Source organism: Rhipicephalus microplus, chromosome 6 (assembly GCF_043290135.1).
Source record: "Rhipicephalus microplus isolate Deutch F79 chromosome 6, USDA_Rmic, whole genome shotgun sequence".
Taxonomy (NCBI): Eukaryota; Metazoa; Arthropoda; class Arachnida; order Ixodida; family Ixodidae; genus Rhipicephalus; species Rhipicephalus microplus.
This window is the reverse complement of record NC_134705.1, coordinates 83,045,880-83,056,641: the sequence shown is the minus strand read 5'-3', so window position 1 is coordinate 83,056,641 and position 10,762 is coordinate 83,045,880. Positions and strand designations below refer to the sequence as shown.

The 10,762-nt window shown below is 44.1% G+C and overlaps 2 protein-coding genes and 1 long non-coding RNA gene across 3 annotated transcripts in view; all 3 read right to left on the bottom strand.

Moving 5' to 3' along the window:
• LOC142765338 (uncharacterized) overlaps positions 1-10,762 on the bottom strand; it is a 187,221-nt gene that overhangs the window by 4,757 nt on the left and 171,702 nt on the right. The gene's annotated exons all lie outside the window — the stretch shown is intronic.
• The window catches only part of LOC142765915 (uncharacterized), a 121,871-nt gene that overhangs the window by 21,205 nt on the left and 89,904 nt on the right, over positions 1-10,762 (bottom strand). The gene's annotated exons all lie outside the window — the stretch shown is intronic.
• On the bottom strand, positions 454-9,420 carry LOC142764817 (uncharacterized). The gene is made up of 3 exons (XR_012883906.1): positions 9,051-9,420; positions 4,021-4,083; positions 454-1,872 (listed from the first exon to the last, which is right to left on the bottom strand). It is a non-coding gene; the product is annotated as an uncharacterized LOC142764817 (long non-coding RNA).

The following is a 10,762-nucleotide window of genomic DNA, read 5'->3' as shown; positions in this document are numbered from 1 at the left end:
TGCCGATCTGCTTTTCTCCAGGTGGAGACGCTCCTCCATTCTCATCATGTGCTGGCCACGCTCCGGCTGCAGCGCAGATGATAACAGCGGAAACACAGTTGTCTTCGAAGAGTGTCAGCACTGGACATTGCCGCGCGCAACTTCTTTTGCCAGCAGAATACTGAAGCCGAAGTACGAATGCTTTGCAAACTGCACGCAAAACTTGTTGACTCGTTGCAAGGCCAACGTGTACAGACATGTATTGACTACTTTAATTAATGACGGATGTCCTGTAATTTGTGAATAAAACTTCTCCATGCACATGCATCACTGCATGGTGAGCCCTCCGCTCGTTTACCGTATTTAATCTATTCTACCGCGCCCTCGATTCTAACGCGCGCCCGGTTTCCACGACAAGAAAAAAAAAAACTAAGACATCGGTTGCAACGCGCACCCTTTTTTCTCGTTGGCCTGCTTGATCACACCACTCGCCAAAACGACTGTTTTTGAGAGCGTCTTCCGTTTAAATATGAAGTACGGGGGAAGCTTATGCCTATCTGACGTGCAACAGAGCATTGCTGTCACTCTAGTTTTACCGTGGCCCGATGTCAGTACACAAACTTGCTTCGCCCCCTTCTCCTAGACGGTTGTGGTGCCAGGCATGTCGAAGTAAAGAGGTGTGTGATCGGCATTCCCGATTTGCCCAAGCAGGTAGCCGTTGTTGTGCCGCAAGTTTAGGAGGAACCTCTGAAGACTCTGAAGCTTTTCTTCGTACTCCTCCGGCAACTTCCGGCATATGCCCGTTCGCCTTCGGAGGGAAAAGCCTTTTCTCTTCATAAAGTTCGTTAGCCAGCACCTGCTCGCTTTAAAATGGCTCTGCATTAGCCCTTTTTCTAAGGCTAACTGCATAGCCTGCACTTGGAGCAGTTCTGTCGTCACGGGCCGCTGTGCCGCTCACTGCTTAATCACATACTCGCCGAGCAGCTCTTCAATTTGTGGAAACCGACCCTGCTGTGGTCCACTGAAGCCTTTGCGTGAATCTTTGCTGTCGACAATATTCTGCTTTTGTTTCCGCCAGTCCCGCACGCACGTTTCGGGAACTCCGAATGACCGCGATGCGGCCCGATTTCTGTCCGTTCCGGCACACGCGACGACTTTTCTTTTAGAAGCAGCATTGTGGTGCACTCGTCGAGTTTTTGGAGTCGGCCTTACCATGCCGTCGATGCTAATATACTACAAGATGACGAACTCCTCAGCACACGTATGAAGTGCCGCACATGGGAAACACATAGGCAGAAATGACCGACGCGCCATGCCGACGCACGTAGGGGGCGGCCATTTTGTAAGTGGCGATGGCAATAGAATGACCGTATTAATTTTTTTTTCGTACTCGATTCTAACGCACATGCGATTTATGAACTCTCTTAACCGGAAAAAAGGTCCGTGTTAGATTCAAGTAATTACGGTAACTTTCATTATTTTGAACTTTTTTTAATTTGAACAAATTTTCTGGCCTCTTTGAGTACGAATTATTCATATTCGACTGTAGTACAGTGGCTCATGAGATAACCTGACTAGTTTGTTTCCCGAAACACAGTATCTTAAAGCAGTACTAAATTTCTGCATGTTACATAGGCATATTAAAAATCAAGAAATATACACCAAAGCCACAGCCACAGCTAGCTTTACTCTGCACAGCTGCCTCTGCTGCCTCCACTTCTCCAATTGTACCAGCAGGCAGCCGGGGAAGGTCAGAGGGGCGCTGTGCTGGCTGGGCGTGCTGAGGCACGGACAAGAGCCGTACTTTGTGCTTCAGCTGTCGCACCTCCTACAGAACCTGTCTTTGTTGCTGCCGGATGCCAAGTTGGATCCGCAGGATCCGTAGCAATAGAGCTGAAACATACAAGAGTACATACCATATTTACTCGCACAATTTGCATCCTCACATAATTTGCTCACCAGTATAATTAGCCAGCCTGCTTTACTACAAGAAAATTTTTGCTCGCATACTTTGCCCTTTCCAACCAGCCCGAGCCACCTTGCCAGCACACACACAGACACATTTGACTTCATGATGCTCTGGTCAGGCATATCTCTTGTCGAGCAGGCGAGTGCAGTCTTACACAAAATGGACTGAGTGCAAGGTCCCTTCTTCCATGAACTTTTATGCTTTCCCTAGAATATCGAACTTGAAAACTGAAACCTGTTTATGTGTAGTCCGAAATGCCTAAAGGTTTGCCTCCTATCTTCCCACCTCTTCCACGGCAAGAATGTATTCCCGAGACACAGCACAGATGTTGAACGCGTGCAAGGACCTGTCACATCAACTAGATGAGGCAGGTTTTTGCACTCATTTTTTTTTCGGTTTCGCCATCTGGCCATTGCGTTTTTACCGTTCCTTGTGATATGCTACAATAATTATATACGAGGCAGATTGCTGTTATAAAGCTTACCGAAGAAAACTGAAACCGCGCTACCGCTAAGCACATCAGCGTGGAGTTCTTCGACATGCAATATTCAGTATGGGAGCCAGCAGAAGAGTGCGTTGAATAAGACTTAGCATAGAAGCTTGGGTGTGTTGGTTAAATATCGGAGGGAACACAACGCAATAGAAGACTGGGACAAGAAATGAACACACACACACATGAAGGGCGACACACACAGCACTGTGTTGGCATCGCGCTTCCTTGACTGCATCTTACTTTACGTTGGGTTCCCGACAATTATTGGAGAGTACTTATGTTCTCTGGTATAACCCTGTCGTGGGAACTGGTTTTTGTGAGCACTGTTTGGAAGAACTTCAAGAAAATGGGGGCATTTGAACAGGCTTAGCAAACAAATGACAATCCGCTTTGAGACAGCTGTGACAGCGCCTGCAACATATATTCCCAGTTGAGCTTTTAGGCCAGCGATTCCTACTAGCTTCACACATGACCGGATTGACAAAAAAAGTACACATAATACGCAAGTATATACCGCATTTGACTCTGTAGCTTTGATGAACCAGGCAGATACACAAATTTATCCAAAACTCCATTGATTCTGTTGCAAAATTATTAAACAAACAAATTGCAATGTTATCCATGTTACTATACGATTGTGGCACTTTACCATTGCAGCTTTCCAGGAGGCACATATAGTGCAGCGTTAGTTCACCACTTGCAGTTAATTGTATGCAGTAGGTTGCTCACAGCAACTGACTGCATGCAATGGTGAACATCTTGCATGCTTGCACCGCTGGTTCAGCATGCTGGCTGCTTCCCATACGGCTATCAATTGATGTTCACAAAATTGGGAAGATGAAGAAAGACTACACAGTGCCCTCTGGCCACCCTATACTCCAAACCTCCAGCCAACAAACAAACAAAAGAAACAGAAGTATGCAAATGAATATTATTCCTAATGCAGCTGGAATGGAGTGTAGTTTTCACCAATTCTGTGTGTTAAGTCAATATGGAGTGAGTTAACTCCATAAAGTAGCTTTTCTCATAACAGTGTTCACTCTATTGTAACACAAGGAGTGACTTCATAGAATCTAGAAGGAAAAATAGAATCTTCAGTATTTGATAGAAATGTGAGTTTCTACCTTAAAACAATAATAATCTGGAAAAAGAACTCATTACATTCGAAAAAAAAAGGTAGCACAGTTGATCCCCTTTACAAGAGACACTGATGTAACAGACAAACGGGGATAAGAGGCACCAGTGTGCAGGCTGACATTTGGCCTCCATAGATCAGGCACTCCATAGATGCGCCTGTGCAGCCGGGAGCCCTGCAGTCAAGCATGCTGAGCAAGACTGTTGACCACTGTACAATGACACATTGCCACAAAATTTCAAAACTCCATTTCACAGACTCCTGCAAAAGCTTCTTACACTCTTGCATAATTTTTGCACAAGCTTCTCTCATTCTTGCGTGATTTTCGTCAGAACATATAAGTGTTGGAAGTTGTATGTCCCCAAAAACTTGCACAATACAAATAGCATACATTAAAGTCTATCACTTAATACGTGCATAGTGTAACAATGAAAGGAAACTCACGCATGATTTGCTCCGAGCCTTCCCCGTGCGGTGCCTCCTTGAGCCTTGGAGAGCACTGTACAGCTAGAGCAAAGTAGCATCAATCCAGTGTTAATGGCAGGTTAACAAGACAACAAAACTAACCCCCATATTCATAAACGCTCCCCGACTCGACTTTCACCCTTCACTTGACAGAGTTGAGCACTGTGCCGCTGCTCGTTTGAAAGCGACGCTGCGCTACTCGAGAATCACAGCAGATTATTGCTGACATGCAGCAATTTTCTCTGCTTAGAGACGGCGCTCCCATCAGCCATCTCAAGTGAAGGTGAAGCGTTGAGTGGAGGGACGTTCTAGAATACGGGGGTAAGATTGGTTGCAAGAACACTACAATAGACACACTTAATTTATACACTTCATCTATATTGTACAGCTACACACATTCTGCATCCTTATAATGCAACATATACATACAGGCTTATAAAGTAAACACTGTAGGCTGCTCAAATAACACCAACACAAAAAAATGACCCAAAAGTAGCCATGCGCAAAGTACTTTTATTTGAAACTCACAAAACTTTTGCGGTGATGGAGAATAAATAAGACAGGTTACGCTTGGAGGCACATGAGACCTTCGCAGCTTTCATAAAGTACAAAAAACAATATGGTATGTGTGTTTGTATGTACGCATGAAGCTTCAGCCTTTACATACGGTTTCTTGAAAGAATCGACTATGAATTTTATGGCACCTGTGTCCTTCAGCGCAATTAAAAGCCTGCTGATCAGTGTGTGCAATTGTGGAATAGTTACATGGAAAATGGCGTGAAACACCTAAAATCAAATTTTTCTAGCTAGGAAATATGCAGCTGTGTATACACAACACTTGCTGCAAACAGTGGGAGGTGACCACAAGAGTGATTTGAGTGTAAGCGGCAGTATTCCGCATTCATGCACCCCGCCATTTTCAACTGCTGCCCAAAAGCAGAACCACTTCAGCGTGCTACTTTTTTTTTTACATCATAAACAGCACGGAATACAGCGAGGATGAAAACAACATATGCAATTAAATTTTGAGCACTATTTATGGTGTGCATGATTGATTGATTGATATGTGGGGTTTAACGTCCCAAAACCACTATATGATTATGATAGACGCCGTAGGGGAGGGCTCCGGAAATTTAGACCACCTGGGGTTCTTTAACGTGCACCTAAATCTGAGCACACGGGCCTACAACATTCCCGCCTCCATCGGAAATGCAGCCGCCGCAGCCGGGATTCGAACTCGCGCCCTGCGGGTCAGCAGCCGAGTACCTTAGCCACTAGACCACCGCGGCGGGGATGGTGCGCATGAAAAAAAAAAGGCCTTTCTACAACGACGAATTCATAATTTGCCTTCACGGACCTTCTGTTAGGCTGCACCACATACAGATTTTTTGTGGCTTTCAAAAGAGATTTGAAAAAAAAATAATAACCGTGTTTACTCTCGTCATGAGCGCACTCACTAAGTCACCCTCACTTCAGTCGCCAAAATTTTGAATTTTTTTTTCTTCCACATATTAAACACACACCTTACGTTCATCCGCTGAAGTCCCACGGGCTCCCCCCCCCCCCCTTGCCGCCTTCGCTCGCTGCCACGTGCCATTTTATTTTTGTTTCTATTTGTTCACGAAACGTCCCCTGTCTTTTTTAATTATCTCTTGCAACATATGTGGCATTATCTTGTTCCCGAGGTGCCACAGGTGCTTTGCTATGTAGATGCACCATTAAACTAGTATTTTTGATCAACTGTGCATTTCTGATGTTTACCTTGCAAGTACGTAAAACTGGCATGCTTCTTGATCTACGATACACATGTGGCTTGCCTCACTTTGAAGGAAAAGTTAGCACACAATGGTGTAAATGCTTAGAATTTGAAATATTGAGGCAGCAGCACACCGGAGATGATCATATGGTAAAGAAACAAGTGCTTCCTTATTACTGGCAAGTTGTCACTTATATGTACAAATAAATTTTGCGAGCTAAAAAAAGTACAAAAGCACAGCGAGGCTATGATGTGGTTCAACCTGTGGATTCGCTTCATTTATCATGCCGTATGATGAACCTTCCTTTGGTAAAACTGCTCAGATAAGAAAAAAAGTTTAATGTCCAATACAGCAACTATACAAAGTGTGCACGTGCATCTCGCAGCGCCTTTTCGTCACTTCCGAAACGCGCCACCAACATGCCCGGGCACCAACCGAATCTATCGCCTACAACTGCCATGTTGTCTCCTCGTGCTTGCACCCGTTTAGTTTTGCCTCACGATGCAAGTTTGAGAAATTATGAGCTGCTAGTGAGGCAAGTTGATTTAGTAGTCCACGCTGAGGGAGCAGAGCTTAGGGTGTTTCTTCGCTGAAAGTTATAACCTGAAATTGAGAACACACATTCCGATTTTCCTAAAAGTACCACCGTATTTGGCTGGTGCAGATTAACAAAAGCTACTTGAAGAAACTTTGCAATATTTGCATCTTCAGGTGCAACTTCATTACGGGTAAGTGTCATAGCAAAGTATTTACCTGCAAACAGATATAGCTTACCAAGATACTGTACATACAAACTTGTCCGCAGTTAAAATCATGAAGGCGAGGAAGGCAGTTAAAATAGTGATGGCTATCGCGGAGATTTGGTATTGCATTGAAACAAACTATAAAGAATGGGAAACAATATTAGTTCACTTTGAAGTATAGCCGATCGGTTCAAGTTGGGCGTCAGGATTTTTTTTTAATTAGTCAATTAATTCTATACACGGTCTCTATCATGTTCAGTGACTCCACTGTACATTAGCGTACAACAAAAGCAAAATACAATGTGAAAAGTGTGTTAAAGCATACGCGAAAAATAAAGTGATGACTGGCATTACCGCGGCACACACGCAAAGTCGCTATCTGCCTTGTATAATATTTTTCTCGACTATTTCCACAAATTGCAATTAAAGAGGCTCAAGCTCAACATCAGCACTGTTTAAAACACTTGGGGGGAGGGGGGGGGGGCATTGCTACTTTGGTGGCATAGGCCGTGGCAATATATTCATAATATTATATCTCTTGTAAAGTTGCCTAGATCTGCACGACTAGTTCTCGATGGGAGCAGCTGCGCTTCGCACATCCACTCTTAAAATTGCGGCTCGAGAGATTTTGAGCTTTCACTTGTTTTTGGGCCAGGCAATTTGTAGTAAAAGCAAGATAATAGGCCCTCATAGGTTGTGGCGGCGGCCGGTGTACGCCGTGGCTGGTATATGTGTCGCACATCTTGATTATCTGGTCTTGTATCGAGTGAACGAGCGAGGCCTTCCTAATCCAATGAGCTTGTTAAAGTAAGACAACAAAAAACCACAATGCTTCCACATCGTTCACAGCAACAGATGACGAGCCCCCAACAAACCGCACTGCAGCACGTGAACTGCCGTAGGTACCCAGGGAGTTACCCGGGCATGGCGGGAGAGGGCGACAACGGCAGAAGTGACATCTCAAGAACACTATGTATAAAGGGGACATTTAAATACTTTTTTCCCATTTATAAACTTCGTGCACTGTTCTGTCACAATTTACAGCTCAGAATAGTTGTATTTTGAAAAGGGCACTAATTCATAAGCCCAATGGTTCAAGGATGGGTGCATTTAGGGGGCCCATTCTACGTTTTACTTATGCCCTTCAACAACTTGCTTACAGGGCCAAAGTCCTGTTTCAGAAAGAACACGCTAGTGCGTGGCCAGCAGTCCGTCAAGCATTAGTGCTGGTGAGATTTGGAAATGCAGCACATGAGCATCCTCATCTGCTACTTCTCTGCTCATGCTCTCGGGGCTTACTTGCGAGGCACGGTCCTTCGCACTTTTCATTTTCACACTGTAAATCAACTGATACCAACTCTGCCTTCCATTATTTAATAAACCAATATTTCATGGTCACGAGGACGAGCTTAAAATGTTTGCTACATCAGACCTGAACAGCATTTTGAGTCATCGAAACTTGCTAGTTGCAGCGAGCATTATGCAAAAAATATGATGTGCTTTACGGTGACAACTTGCAAAACACTGCAGCAACGATTAAAATCATGCATTTTTTGTGCTCACAGGAAATCCCTGAAGCAGGAGGCACTGGGCTAGATAAATTGCGCAGCTAAAATACGGATGCGCTTTCCAATGCTGTCATGCGTACATGCGGAGAGAAATGGCAGACAAAACTGGGCGCACCCAGATTCTATGCGCATGCGTCCCATTCACAAGCCTCGCTGCCAGTTAGCACCACATGGCTCACTGTCCATGAGCTCGCTTGTTTCCTGTAACAGTGGACCATACGGTACACCTATTTAAAAACGAGGATAGAATGTATATAATACAGCATCTGATGAAGCCATGACGATGTGTTGCTGATGAAATCTGGAACTCTAGTTAGTACCCTTATTGTTAACCAGCCGACCGACTAGCAAAAAGATTTGCGACTGAAATGATGGCATCAACACCTGCCCTTAAAGGGACACTGAACAAAGTTTTTGCCGCCGAGATTTTCAGCCAAAGCAAAAGATTGGGCCATGAAATTCATAGACAATAATAATTTCAAGCAGAAACTACGAAAACATACTGAATTTAATGAGCCTTTTACAAAATGCCGCGTCTAGCTCTTAGACACGTCGTTTTCTAAAAAGTCGCGACATTTATTTTTCAAGTTTTTTTTTGTTATTCAAGACAAATCTACGGTGCATTGTTCACAGAAAACAAAATTGCCTCGGTAAGATTTCTTTGCGAGCAGCTTACTAATTTTAAGGCAGGCGCGTTGATTCGTGAACTGAAGGATGCGAGTGATCGATCTTGCCTGCTAGTGGCTAGGCGACAAAGGCTTTACCTCATGTCCTGGTGTAGCTAAGTCACGCAAATGGAGCAGAAAATGTGCATTATCATTTATTTCACCTAAATATCACACGTATGTGACTTATTGCCGGTGACAGGTGATCAGGATGAAGTCGACAAGTTGCAAATCTGAACAAGAATTCACTCGAATAAAAAACCAACCTATACTCACGTGCACGGTGAAGTCGAACACGTCGTCCGTCAATGTTGTCGCTGTTGCCCGAAGGAAAAGAGAAGAGGACAAGCGACGGGGTCGTCTCTTTCTATAAAGTCGGCGGAACAGCCAGAACGGCCAACACAAAAGCCATCGGGTTCACATTCCTCCATCTGGGCATCAGTCGCTCCACCCGGGCATGCAGCTGCTACTGGTTCTACTACTATCCTCTTCCCCGTGCCTCTTCCCGACATTGCAGTGTTGCTGCCATACTCGCGAACCTTTTTAAATTAAAGCACGCAATCATGTATTTTCGTGCGCCATACTAAACTTAAAAACAGTGCGCCGGTACATGAGATCACGAAGCGCGGTCCACGCCATCACAAGAGCAATTAGAGAAATGAAACAAACAAAACAAAAATGTATAAAATATTTTGTCTCAATACGATCCGCAATCCAGTTTCCTGCAGCGGCTTCTGGCTCTGTATGAACGGCCAAGCCAGTGCCAAGCCAAGCTTGCGTCCCTGATCAGCTGTTTGTTTCCATCGAGAATTCAACAGTGAACTGGCAATTTGTATAGATGATATTGCTAAAGGGCTTGAAATTGAATATTTCTCTACGTACTATTGCTGTACTTTTCCTCTCTGCTTCCTGATCACAGTGATGAGATTGAGGAGGTAACAATTTAGAAAACAGCAAGTGCAGCTCAAGCATTGCTAGTATCGCTGTTTCGGTAATAAAATGTTACAAAGATTTTGCCCCGCAACCTGCTTGCCGTGTTCGAGCACCCAGTAGAAATTTACGGTGCCGCGTTTGAAAGAGTTGAATAAAATTGCAATATTACGAAAGAAAGGCTCTGAAGCAACATCGCATTTTATCAGGCCTACACCTCCCACACCTAGACGAGTAAAACTCGTCGATAATATCTTGCAAGGCTGTGTATAATATTTAAAACACACTCTTTAGCCCACGATGAATTTTTCTCTCGTGTGGCTTCTCCATTTGGTACTCTCATGTTAACTTACAAAGGCAACTTTCCATATTTAGTCTCTTTAGATGTTGCAAAAGCTTGACACGTGGTGTGTATGCCATACTGATAATTCTCCTCGTAACCTGGGTCCGCCTCTTTAAACAGCGTCGCATTTTATTGTTCGCAATTTTGTTTTGTTTTATACTGTAAGCGAGCTGTGTGATTTCATCAATATTCACGAGTGTTCCCTGACTATACAAACACGTGCGTCTTGTTTGGTGCGGTGCACGTTTGTATGTAGCAAAAAATGTCATTTCGTCAGCGTGTGTCTGCATACACTTGCATGCCCTGCAGTACGTGTACATAATTAATGCAGTAAGGACTGCAATGCATAGACATTGCATGGGAGATATATTCCATGCACTCTCAGAGAAATGTTGTTTGCTATGAGCCTACTGTTTATCATTACATTTTTTTTTTCGTTAAAGTTTCATCTCCATATAAAGCAGCTGTATACAGGCACGAGCTTTAGCAGCTTCCTCGTTGTTCCATTTTAAATAAAAACACCAAGCCGACTAGAATCAATGATCTGTTTGTTATCATTACTGTTATGTGTTCTACGATGTACACAAGGACAGTAGTATACAAAAAATAGGGAGGCAATTGAATGCCCTGCCTGCATGGCTGCGCCGTTTCACAAGATCAGGCGCTGCGCTGAGAAGCTTCCTACCGGCCTGCAGATATTCAAGGGAGCGTACAA